We start from the raw sequence: 13,087 nt of genomic DNA on the forward strand, positions 1-13,087 counted from the left end.
TCCTATGGTTAATCCAAATCATAAATTCCTCCAATTTATCTTGTGTGCCTGTCCAGATGATAAATACATCATCAATAAATCAAAGGTATTTTGTGATGTACTCAGAGTATGGGTTATCGTTGTAAATGAACTTCTTTTCGTACAAGCCCATGAACAAAACTGCTAATTCCGGAGCAAAGGGGCTGCCCATGGCCACCCCCTTGATCTGGAAGTAGAAGTCTTTGTCAAACATGAAATAGTTTTTCTGTAGTGCAAATTTAGCTAGCTGTACAATAAAGGATATAGGGACTTGTGTGGGTTGCTCCCTTTGGTCTAGGAAATAAGTAAGGGTTTCCAAAGCTTGTTCTTGAGGTATTTGAGTATATAATGAAGTCACATCCATAGTCACCAGGAGCTGCTTTGATTCCTCGAATGGGACTGATGTTATCTGGTTTAAAAAGTTTGTGGTATCCCTTAGATGTGCCGGGATACCTGCAACCAGAGGTTTAGGAAATAAATCAATGTATTTCGAGACTGGCTCGATCAGTGATGCACATCCCGATATTATTGGGCGGCCTGGAGGGTTGTTTTGGTCCTTATGAAGTTTGGGAAGGACATAGAACAAGGGTGTTCTTGGATGTTTGTTTTGGAGGAATGAGAGTTCCTTAGGGCGAAGAATGCCCATGTCAAAACTTTCCTGGAGAATAGAAAAAAGTTCCTTTTGCAGGTCATCAATAGGATTTTTGTTAATCAACATGTAGCATCTAGGGTCATCCAATTGACGTCTCACTTCGTCCTTATATTTATTTATATCCCAGAGGACTATAGCACCACCTTTATCTGCCTCCTTAATCACCAGAGAATGGTCGTTTTTTAAAGAAAAGATAGCATTTTTTTTCTTCTCTGGATATATTGTAGTTGACATACTGTGTTTTGTTCTCTAAGGAAGCTATCCCAGATAGTAATGTTTTTTCAAACGCAATTACTTCCCTCGGGATTTTTGAACCAGGTGGATTAAATGAAGATTTATTGCGGAGAAGCTCTATTGATAATGAAATTCAACACTGCAGTTACGGGACTTAATGAGATCTCAGAGATCATGAGGGTAGATATGTAAAATTACACCACCATTACATCTCCGGATTTGTTTGCCCCTATGGGTTATCCTCGGGGATCCATTGTATATTGTGCGGACCGCAGCTTCTATGACTCAAAATATTGGTGTTAAGGACTGTGTAGAAATGGGTGCAATAGAACACAATATTTGGAAACCACAGTGACATCCGAATAGCTCTTGAATAAAATTTACGGGTTCCATTATGCGTGAGCATCCCACCAAACAGATGTCCGCCAATTGGCAGCATGAGGCCAATAACTCGAGACCAAATGTGATCTTGTGAAGCATAACGGTGTTCTAAACTGAATAGATGTCTAATTCCCTACGTGGACATACAGTTCATGAGCGCACAAATGTAAAACACAGGGGTCAACCCTTTTTCACAATTATGCTGATCGTGAAACAAAGTGCAGGAGAAATATGTTCACGTTTGATAAAGTTTTTTGAAACCGCTATGTCGAGCAGTCCTGTCACTTTAAATTCTTCCGCCGCTTCGCGGGGCTCGAAATCACGTGATAGCCCAATGGGCCAATAACAGTGATCGTTACACAGCACTGTTTCACTGCAGACCTCGGAAGTCTATTACGGATGAGCAAAGTTATGGATGCCGGTAAGCAAACAATCTGATTTTGTTACCGTTTACGCACGTTAAGACCCGGTGTTACACCCGGTTTATCTGCGATCGTTTTCCCTTCTCTTCAGGGAGCGAGTGATTAACTCAGGCACGCTCCGGTCAATCAGTTCTGAATTCCAACGCTTCTAATAAACGGTGAGCATTCTGCATATCTATCTGTTGCTCTATCGGGACCTTGGTGTTTGCAAATAAGGGTCCAACTCAAATCGTTCTATATATCTCTTTCCCGCAGTTAAGGGGACAAGAGTTCTTGAATAGGTAAGTGTTTATGCCCTTACTTTTGCACAAACAGAACCCAAGTGTGTAAGATGGTCCTGGGGGCGGTTAGTTCTAAAATGTGTGTCATGTCTTCGTATTTACAGTTGTCTATCGTCTGTACGCCAACTACTAGTGAAGTGCTTTGGTCACTATACTAAGGTACGGCGAGAGGTGTTTAACAGGAGTTGTCACTGTTAGTAACAGAATTGGCTTTTGAACCGAACATTTTTTAATAAGTGTTTGTTTGTTTTTGTAGATTGTTGGTCCTGAGGAGAACTCCACATTTGGGCGTTCGAAACGCGTCGACCTGTTTTTGGGTCCTTCTGTCAAATTAAAATGTTATTATAAATAGGGTTAATTAAGTAGGATTAATCTCCCTGAAATTACATTTATCACATTAGATTATCAACTTTAGGATGTGAAATTGTATATATGTATATAGGAACCTATACTTTTGTCATTAGGCTCTAAGGATTTGTACTTTGTGGTATGATTGTAGATGGATGAAAGGTTTGGCCAGAGTGAAAGTTTGGATGTGTTGTATATTTTGTAAATTGTTTTGTACATTATGAATCATCTGTAAATGATTTACTGTATTTTCTTTTTTATTTGTACATACACAAAAATGTATTTGTTTGTTCATGAAAGTAAATCTTGATCCACTAGTGCAAAAAATAAATAAATAAACTAGTGACGCAAATTGAAAAACGGACCATTATGCTTCCTTTCATATAGGTCATCTTAAAATAGTTAAGTAATATCCAGTACTGGCAGTTGTTTTGTTGTTTAGATATTTTGGGCTCAGCCTTACTGGTTCAGAGTCACGACCCTGTGTCTTTCTCCTGATCTAACCTGTCACCCCGTACATAACATAAAAGAATACAACTGCACTTGGTGGGCTGGCCAATAAGATAACAGAATATCTCAGGACAGTCTGGCGCCCCTGAGTGATTATCATGATTGAGCAGTCAGTCTTTGCTCTAAAAATGTATGATTTTCTGCTGTTTACGATGGGTACTGATGAATTAGACCTATGGTCTACCAATTATGATGTGTTCATGGATAAAACAAATTCATTTGTTAGGTGTGTTATACAGTCAAACTCTGATATGCTAAATAACGTCTCACCAGTCACTATAAAGTCACTCTTTTATCAAAGCGAAGTCGGGGTTGTCCCTATATGCAGAATGACCGGTCGGCTAGAGCGCCCCTCACAACTGCAGAGAGAGCCTGTCCTATATTTGCAAATTGACATAAATGAAAGGAGAAATTCTTGTTGACGAGGTTGAGTTTAAAAACTGTACACTTTCTAGCCACCTTTCCCATCCTGTCATGTAGATAGGTTTTACCTTCAGACTGTGTTAAGTTAGCATGAGCTTATTAGAAGTTTAATCACCATTTTTCCCTTTTGCTGCTTCTGCACACGGCACATATTGTTATTAATGCTTTGAGCCTAGTAGAATATTTTGCTTCACACGAGAATAATATGTTTTCCTATTGTATCAGCTTTGCTTGGTAAGCTATGTCTGAACAGTGAGTGCCGAGGCCTTCAAGGTTATTTCAACACAGTGGTTGTTGTGAGGTCTGATCAGCGCACGTTCTAGACATAACACATATGCAGCTGCGGCCAACTCTGGCTTTTGGCGCGTTTAATAATGCACTGCGCAGAGCATGCACACACACTTGATGAATATTCGCATGCAGAGAGCTGGTGGAAGATGATGTGATCCCTTTCCACTAAGATCAGAGGTATGGGGGCTGCCCTTCTAAAACCCAAAGAGACCTTCTTTAGATATAATATAATATACTAGCAAGGGAGGGTAAGACTGAGGTGCCATTTAGCCTTCTTCCCTTTAGCATTTTAACATGCTTTCTCCTTTTGCATTTTATGGACTAGTAACTATGCTGATAACCTTGTTGCTTATAATATGTTTGCTTGTATTAGCTATGATACTGCGCCTGAGAACACAGCATTAGAAATAAACATTTCAAACTTGCACATGTCTTCATTTACTCCTCGTTTTGGATTGGTATGTTAGTATAACAAAAAAGTGTTCAGGTGTTCCACGTTACCCGAGGTGTTCTAAGTCCATGTTCTGGGTTGTCTAATCATTGGGGGTATGAAAGAACCAATGAGACACTGATTGCTAGTCTGGTAGGGGATTTTGGATACAAAGGTGAGTTTTGGTACACCCTAATTCACTGAGGTTCTAGGTCTCTATGCACAGTTCTGTGTAGGAGCAGAATCCCTGCGACATGGCGCCCAACCGGTGGTGGTCTTATTACATGACAATTGAGTAATGCTTATATCAGTCCTTAACCCCCTTCACTATTGTTTCCGGAAGACAGTGGTGTCGGACAAACCTACCAATAGTTACATAGGTCTTTTCAAGTTTGAATCTTTTCAAACGGTTTCCTTTTGAATTACTACCCAGTTGTGCTACGTAGTTTTTTGTTGTACCTCTTTCTTACTGTGTCACTATGGCTTACGTTGACATTCCGCAGCATAGTCGAATTGCGGTTCGCAATCATTTGCAGGCTTATAACGTCGGGTTGGAGGGCATGGCAGTTATTATGGTTGTGAGTACGGAAATAGCTTACCCATACGAAATGTTCTATTCGTGGGTGACCTTCCCGGCTGTGAAAGCAAATACTAATGTGTTCGACACTTATACTGCTACTGCCGTGCCTCAGGAATATGCTCCATATAGGACAGGAGGTTCCAACTAATGCTTGGCAGCATCGAGTTTGGTTTAATGGCGCCCTACCCCACACTTTGTTGGGCTCAAGGTTAGGTCCTTTGTCCATTCCAGGCACTACCTGGCCTGTTTTGGCTGGATTTACACCGCATCCTAGACATGGAGCGGTTCCCGTTGCAGATTTACGGCTGTTACATACAGTCGTAATAAGTGTAATTCGATCGTTAGTGTCATACATTACCCGCAATCTCCTGGGCGGGGCCCCAGCCGGACCGAGCGGTATGAAGCTTAGTCCTGTTATGGTTAATGCAGTGATGGGCAAGCGCCCCAGGATAAGGATGATATGCCTTTCTGGCTTGCTGAGAAATTTGACCAGCTGGAAGCAGTATTTCCTAACACGACTCCTGTTGAAAAACACAGGATTCTGACAATTAGTTTACCTACAGACTTGATACCAGAGGTAGGTGACTGTGAGTCTTGGGGTAAGATTTTTGCGGCGGTGTACACGAGGTGCTTCGGCACTCTGTCAATGACCGTCCTTCCCTCGGTCATTAAGCGTGTTCAAGATTAGCACGGATCGGAGGCATCGGTTGAATTGGGTATGCGGCTTTGCGGCAGTTTTGACGTAGTTTCTGATCTCGTACTTGCGAATGTCAAGGGAGATGTGGTAAGCTTTCAGGTGTCTAATGCTTTGCAAGCTGTGCCCGATGCCGATAAACCCCGCTAGTTACCGAGAATTATTACAGCGGCTTATAAAACCGTGGGTCGTAACAGTTTGGGTGTCAAGCCTTTCTCATCAAAAGAGAAAAAGCAACCCCAAGGGCAGAGGTCGGAAACTGACGACCAGCCCAAGGCTAAGAAGCAAAATTGGCCGAAAAAAAACAAAGACAGGGTAAACAACAGCAACAGAAACAGGGGTCACGTCCTGCATCTCAAGTGCCTGCACCTACAGAACGTGTTTATGACTTGCGCGATGGCGCGACGATAAAATCTCCTGATCGATTTCAGGTTTCTGAACAACGCTCTCCTCTTTCTTTTCAGGACTCATCGGCCTCATCGACCGGTGGTGGAGGAGGCGGCAGAGGTCGGGGTGGCCAGCAGGGACGCGACCAGCCCCGCCCGAAAGACAGTAAAGGCAAGCAGGACAATTCAACACCGAAAAGACCGCAGTTTCAGAAAAAGAAAGTTGCCGCTTTAACAGCGAGATATGACACAGATAGTGAGAATGCAGCTTCGGAATCTGACATGGGCTCTGACCTTGCTCGGCAGCGCGGCAGAGATTACCATAGTGCGAGAGGCCCTGCGTCCACTACTGAAGGTGACAGCGACTGACCAGTATGTTGTTGTGGAAACAGCTGATACCAGAGTAGCTCCCCCTGATAGACTTTATAACATTGTCCTTTTAATTGAAGGTGACATACAACGTACCGTAAAAGGGGTATTTTAGGAAAATCTTATGACTACCTATGACATTTTGTTAGCGGAGGCTGACTGGCTCCCACCTTTTGTTCTCGCAGCTCCGAGAGGGGAGGAGGTGACCCTCCCTAGTTTCATGCACACTGTCTCAAAGGAGCATGCACTGAATTTTGCCCCTGCGCTGGCTCTGTACCGTACTCACTGTGGTTGGGATGAATTTTCCCCACTCCACGAGATTCCCTTACGGTCTCATCCTCAATATCTCATCCGATGCGAAGCTAAGGCTTCCGTTGCGGATATCCTTGAACAATTGAAATATCAAGGGGTAATTGAAACTTGTGTGTCACCGATGAATAACCCTCTGTTTACTGTGACCAAGCCAGATGGCTCGTTCCATTTGGTATTGTATTACCGGCATTTGAACTCGCATTGTCGTACCTGTGCAGTGCAGAATACCCACGGCTCTGCTTTAGTGGATGGTCTTGTGCGTAAACGGTTTAAAACCACACTTGACATTTCCAATGTTTTTTTTGCCCACAATTTAGATGGTCTTAGTTCCCAATGGACCAGTTTTACAAGTGGTGGCAAACAGCGCCAGTAGAGAGAGTGGACACAGATGCGTGTTCGTATGTGGATGACATATATCTCACAGACGACGAACTTTGGGCGCATCTGTGTCGCGTTGACCACATAATTTGTAACTTTGCGGACTTCGGTTACAAATTTAACTTTGCAAAGTCTCATATTGCAGAGTACACAGTGTTGTTCCTGGGCTACGAGCTCAACAATGAAGGTCGAGGATTGGCTCCTCACTTCTTGGAGAAATGCGCACAACTGCGTGCTTCTACAACTCTGAAAAAATGACCGTCCTTGCTGGGATTTTTGAATTTCGGGCATACATATATTCCTGAATATGCCCAGCGTATCAAGCCTTTGTATGCTTTGATACAACCTACTTTTACCAAATCGTGCTGGCTTCCGGAACATTCAGCTATTTTGCAATCTTTGCAGGCTGATCTTCTAGAATCTAAGGGGCATATTATCAAGGGGGTTTATCTCTGCTTTTTTGGCTTTAAAAGCCAAGAAAGCGGAGATAAAATGATCTCCCTATTACCTAGCTGTTGCTAACACCAGTTAGCGACAGCTAGTAGGAGATAGCGACCATCTTGGGCCCCACTTTGCATGTCAGTGATATTTATCACTAATGACATGCAAAGTGGGCGTGCCAAGATGTTAGCGACTGGAAACAGTCACTAACATCGCTATCTCCTATTACCAACTTTTGTAGATATTCGCGCTAAGCGCGAATATCTCCAAAAGCTAACACCTGCCCTGAGCAGTTCTTAGCCATGTTATCCAATGGGAGGTGGATAACATGGCTAAGAGCATTAGCTCGGTAATGCATGAATATCGCAGACTTTTCAGCGATATTCATGCATTGCGGCCGTTTTTTATCGCATTTGCGATAAACCTTAGTAATACCAAGGTTTATCTGCGATAAAAATCGCCGCAGCTTAGCAGTAAAATGTTGTCTCTAACAAAGCAATAGCGATAATTATCGCTATTACTTGGTAATATGCCCCTAAATTCTTACTGACTCGTGATAACCACACCAACCTGGTGATAAGAATCATCCCTGAGGTGGTGGGTTTCACTTACCTTACTTTTAACGAAGGAGACACAGTACCTATTGCTCACAAGTCACACTTGTACACTTCGGCAGAAATGCGGTTTTCCACTGTGGAAAAAGTTTTGACAGCAGTGCAGATGGTGATTCTTAAGGAATGTGCACTGTCGCAGGGAAAACGCATGTTGGTTGTTACCCCGTATCCTGCATTAGAGGCAGTGACGAAAAACAGTGTACCTAATTCTAAAGGTTTGCACCCACGGTGGATACAATGGGCAGCATCATTGACGTCTCCGGATGTCACATTTATTTTTGATGCCTCCCTACAGTCGCAAGAGTTTTTGCAGTATGAATTTGTTCATCCTGCGCCTTTGACCATGCGGCCTTTGGAGGACTTCCATTGCATCATATACACTGATGGTTCAGCGCAAGTTGCGCATGGGTCTAAGCACGCATACGTTTCAGCTTGCGCCATTGTGGTAGGTGCCATGGTGAACGATGAGTCCAGAGTCGTGCACACGCAGACTTTAGGGGACTGCACCGCACAATTGGCAGAGCTTCGTGCTCTGATGCTTGCATTGGAGTACGCTGATCCTAGTGTGACTATTCTTATTGTGAGTGATTCTTACTACTGTGTCCAGTCTTACAATGAAAACCTGTTCTTTTGGATTCAGAATGATTTTCGTGATCCCAAGGGTAGCGCAATAAAACATAAAATGATCTGGGTCCGAGTGGCTGAGCTTAAAGAGCAGTTGCCACTCCTGTTTGTAATTCATACTCTCGGTCATCAGCTAGTAGGAGTCCACGCTGTTGGCAATTATTTGGCCAATGAGGCCGCAAAATCAGCAGTATCGACCTATTTGGTTGCAGCAGTTACACGTTCCAAAAGTAAGATTGATGATGATAGCTTGGCAGCTGTTGCTGCGACTGAGAAGGGAAGTAAATATCCTAAGGGTTTTCCTTCGAAGTATTCATACCACTTAAGTCCTGATAAAGTACCTTATGTGAAAATACCAGACGTTGGTGAAAGGTTAATTCCCAACGCAGACCGCGGGCCAGCGCTGATTACTGCAGCCCATGAAGGTGTTGCGTCTGCGCATGCGGGCGTTTCGGCTACTGTATCTCAGTTACAACAACGTTTCTGGTGGCAGGGACTGTACAAACAGACGCGTGATTATGTCCTTCAATGTGACATTTGCCAGCAGATTAAGCCTTCAACTGCTGCGCGTCCGCCCCAGACACAGTTGTACATTTCTAATAAACCACTTGGTTGTTTATTTAGATCACTGCGGTCCTTTTTCTTCTGATACTGCGTATAAGTATATCTTAGTAGCAGTTGATTCATGCACATGCTTTATGTGTGTGTGGCCACACCGTAGTGCTGATTTACGAACTGTCATAAGAGACTTGCGTGTCTTTGTAGGGAGTTTTGCCTGTGTAACCTTCCATTCGGATCAGGGTCCGGCTTCGCCTCTAAGGCGTATAAGGATGCCATGACTTCATTGGGGGCCAAGTCAAGTTTTCATCTCCATACAGACCTTAGGGTAATAGTGTTGTGGAACGAATGAACCGAGATTTAAAGCAGTCTTTGACAGCTAGAGTTATAGGCACTGGCAGGAACTGGCTGGCCCACCTCAATAGCGTGCAGGGTGCTCTAAATAATCTCCCTAAAAGGTCTCTGGGTGGGTGGACCTCATACGAAATGCTCTTTGGTATCAAGATGTTTGTACCGGACCTTGACGGTCTAGACCAGGCGGCTGTTGCTGCCTCCTTTGATGTAGATGTACATTGCAATGTTTTACAGAATCTACAAGAGACGAGAGACAGTCTTGCAAAGGAACATTTGCCCTCCACCTCGGATGATGCATTGCAGATCTTGGTAGTTGGCTGGCTATCCCATGTTGGAGAATTGGTTGTGAAGAAGATAGAAAACAAGAAAGAATTTGGTCCCTCTTATCAAGGTTTCAAGGTTTAGTTTATTGTACAGTTAATAAAAACTCACAATATATAAAAACGTGCAATTATAAAAGACAGTCAGTAGCAGAAGGTCCCTCTTATCGAGCTCCAGTTCCAGTGTTTGGAGTGAAGGGCACAAGAACAGTCATTTTACCACCACTTCCAGGTCGTAAGGAAAACAGGTATATCTCCATTGACAATGTCAAGATACACAGAGTGGCCGATTCTTCTTAGTATGACACCGGCAGTCTCATGTTCTTCGATTTTGAGAAATTCTGTTTTGGCCCTGGCTTCTGATCCAGTGCCTGATGTTGCCCTCGAGATGCCTGCAATTTCTAGTCTTTTATTGAGTACACTGCCTGGTACTCAACTTGATGAAACTGACTACACTTACCCAACTGACTTATCGATGCCTGACTTGCAAACTCGCTTGGCTACAGAATCCAGATTTTCATTTGACACTGATTCACAAACATCGTAGAAACCTTCAAAGGCCTCTGTTTTGGCTAAATTGTTGTTTTTTTAAATGTGATTCCCCCTTGGACCTACATTTGGTTGGTGCTATCTTCAATTTACCTTTTCATGTCAATTGGCTTTGTGGTATATTTTGTTCGGCTTGTCAATGGACACTATGTCAAAGAGAGAACATGCAGTTGACATATCAATTGAACATTGGCTCCCCATTCCTCATCACACAGATTGAAGAGAGACTTGGCTTTTGTTAATATCACTGCTTGGCCTGTTTTAGATGGGATTGTATGGGATGCTGTTCGTTTTCAAATTCATGGGCCCACTGAGGTTATAAATGTCCCTAATGTGCTTAGAGTTTCTATGGGGGATGTAATTAAACAAAATATACATTCTGATGATTGGGATGTTCAGGCCGTAGAAGCTTTGTTTTCTGATTTGAAATATTATGCTGCCTTTGATGCTGAAGATTTGTATTTAGAATCTGCTAATTACGGTGATTTATATTGTTACCAACATTTTGGCAATCACTACCTGCATAAAACTAATACCAGGAGGAACACTGTAAATTATACACAATGGGAACATTGTCCAGCTCTTATACAAGGCAGTTCTGCTTCCTTTTTGAAAAGGTTCACTTATTTTACTGATTTTAATCAGTCAAATCCCAATGCATTTTATTTTAAGATGTCCACATCCAAAGTTAGACTTACTGATACTAAATTGTTATATTCGAAGTCCTTTCTAGACCAGTTAGCTGTGGGTGGCTACGAGTTGTGGAAGGATACAATTGACCTTAAATCAGTTTGGGGTTCTAAAAGCTGGCAAGTGCAAGGCACTGAAGCTTTGCACCGTGCATGCCTCATCCCGAACCATATGTTGTTCTTGAATTCTACAATTTCACAGACGACATGCTTTGGATTGGCTACTACTAAAAAATTAAATGCTCCTTCTTTTCCTGAATTAGAAGAATATTCTGGTTGGAATAATGCCACTAAATTTTCGATCAGAGAGTTACAAACTCTGTTGCAAAATTCTTCCTTTAACATATCCAGTTTGGATCCTAAGGGTTGGTTGCTCTGGCACAGAAGTGCTGATTCGTGCCAGCATTGTTTTCTGGGTTTGGCTCAAGGCTTTACACAGGTCAGGGTGGATCCCCGTTTTGAAAGTGGCCATTCTGTTACTACCTATTCTGTAGGCAAATTATGTCAGAATTGGCTCAAACATTCCACTTTGACGTCGGTTAAACTACATTTATCTAAACTGACTGACGATGTTGATCTGAATGATTTTATAAAGGGCCCTGCTAACGGCAGATCTAAAAGATGGATATATGCTATTTACAACGAAGTCTGGAAAACGTCCCAGATTGAGTCCGCTACCCGCATTAGAGCTATAGATCAGGCTAATTTAGAGAAAGTGCTAGCAGTTCTAGATAACAGCATTAATACGCTTTCTTCTCGCATTTACACTTTGGACAATATTGTATCATCTGTTGTTGATACTGTGCAGGATGAAGTGTCTGTTTTGTACCATGGTCAAAATCAATTACGTTCCATTATGCAGTTTGCATGGACTTTACAAACCTTAAAAGCTGGCAGAGTGCCATGGCATTGCATGAACACGTCATCATTGTTTGCACCGTTTAATTTAACTGACAAGCAGCGTTTACTGTCAATGAAAGATGCATCCTTTTCTGTGTTACATATTGAAAGGTTAGAACCATTACCGTTTTCTGTGGCGGAGGCCAATTCTGCAACGTGGCTTATCCACGGGTTAATAACTCTACCGTTCCCTCTGTTCAAGTTCGAGGGGTGTATGAAGTACTTTACAATTGGTAGATATGAACCTCTTGGAAGTACTTATCTCCATGAAGCTTGGTCGCTTCCATTTACCTATAGATGCCTTAGGGAGGGTAAAGAAGTTTATTTGAATGGTGAAGATTGCACTGAAACACCAGATCACTCATTGATCTGCAGACATATCCAATTGCATGGCTCTTGTAACCAGAATGAGCCGAATTAAGCATTTATTTTGAAAGGTACCAATTGTGCTAATGACGGGTCCCTTTATTAACGTCACCGACGGAAAGCAAAGCACTCATAGGTCCTCCTTGCCAGAGATACAGAATGGTAGTAGAGGGTTGGAACGCTGAATGATGTGCAGCTAGGCTCGCGCCTCAGGAAAACAGGATCTGTGGAGCGGGTGTATTTGTAATACCTAAAACAGTACCACCTCCGACTCCTAACCCTAAGCCCTAACCCTAAAGCCTAAAACAGTACCACCTCCGACTCCTAACCCTAAACCTAAGCCCTAACCCTAAAGCCTAAACAGTGCCATAACCGACTCCTAAGCCCTAGCCCTAAAGCCTAAAACAGTACCACCTCTGACTCCTAACCCTAAGCCCTAACCCTAAAGCCTAAACAGAGCCATATCCGACTCCTAACCCTAAGCCCTAACCCTAAAGCCTAAACAGTGCCATATCCGACTCCTAACCCTAAAGCCTAAACAATGCCATCTCCGACTCCTAACCCTAAGCCCTAGCCCTAAAGCCTAAAACACTCCCATATTGTACTCTTAAACCTAAGCCCTAACTTTAACGCCTAAAACACAACGGTATCCCTAAAGCCTAAAATCCTACCCTCCACTGAACTCAACCTTACCTATCTCTCGCAGTGGTTCCAGCGTTGTCTCCCCGCCATCATGTCACAGCACCTGTGTTCTAAAAGCGACTGCGATGTAATGGCGGCTGCGATCTAACGTCGTGCGTAGTGAACGCACGCGTCGTAATGTCATGTGCGTTGTGACAGCACGCGACGTATACGCATGCGATGCGACGCATGCGTTGCTATGGGTGTTTCCCATTATTATGGTATGTGTTATCAATTAAAACATCTCCCGGGTTCCCTTCATTTAGGAGTAGATGGTTATTA

Source organism: Lissotriton helveticus, chromosome 3_1, assembly GCF_964261635.1.
Source record: "Lissotriton helveticus chromosome 3_1, aLisHel1.1, whole genome shotgun sequence".
Lineage (NCBI taxonomy): Eukaryota > Metazoa > Chordata > Amphibia > Caudata > Salamandridae > Lissotriton > Lissotriton helveticus.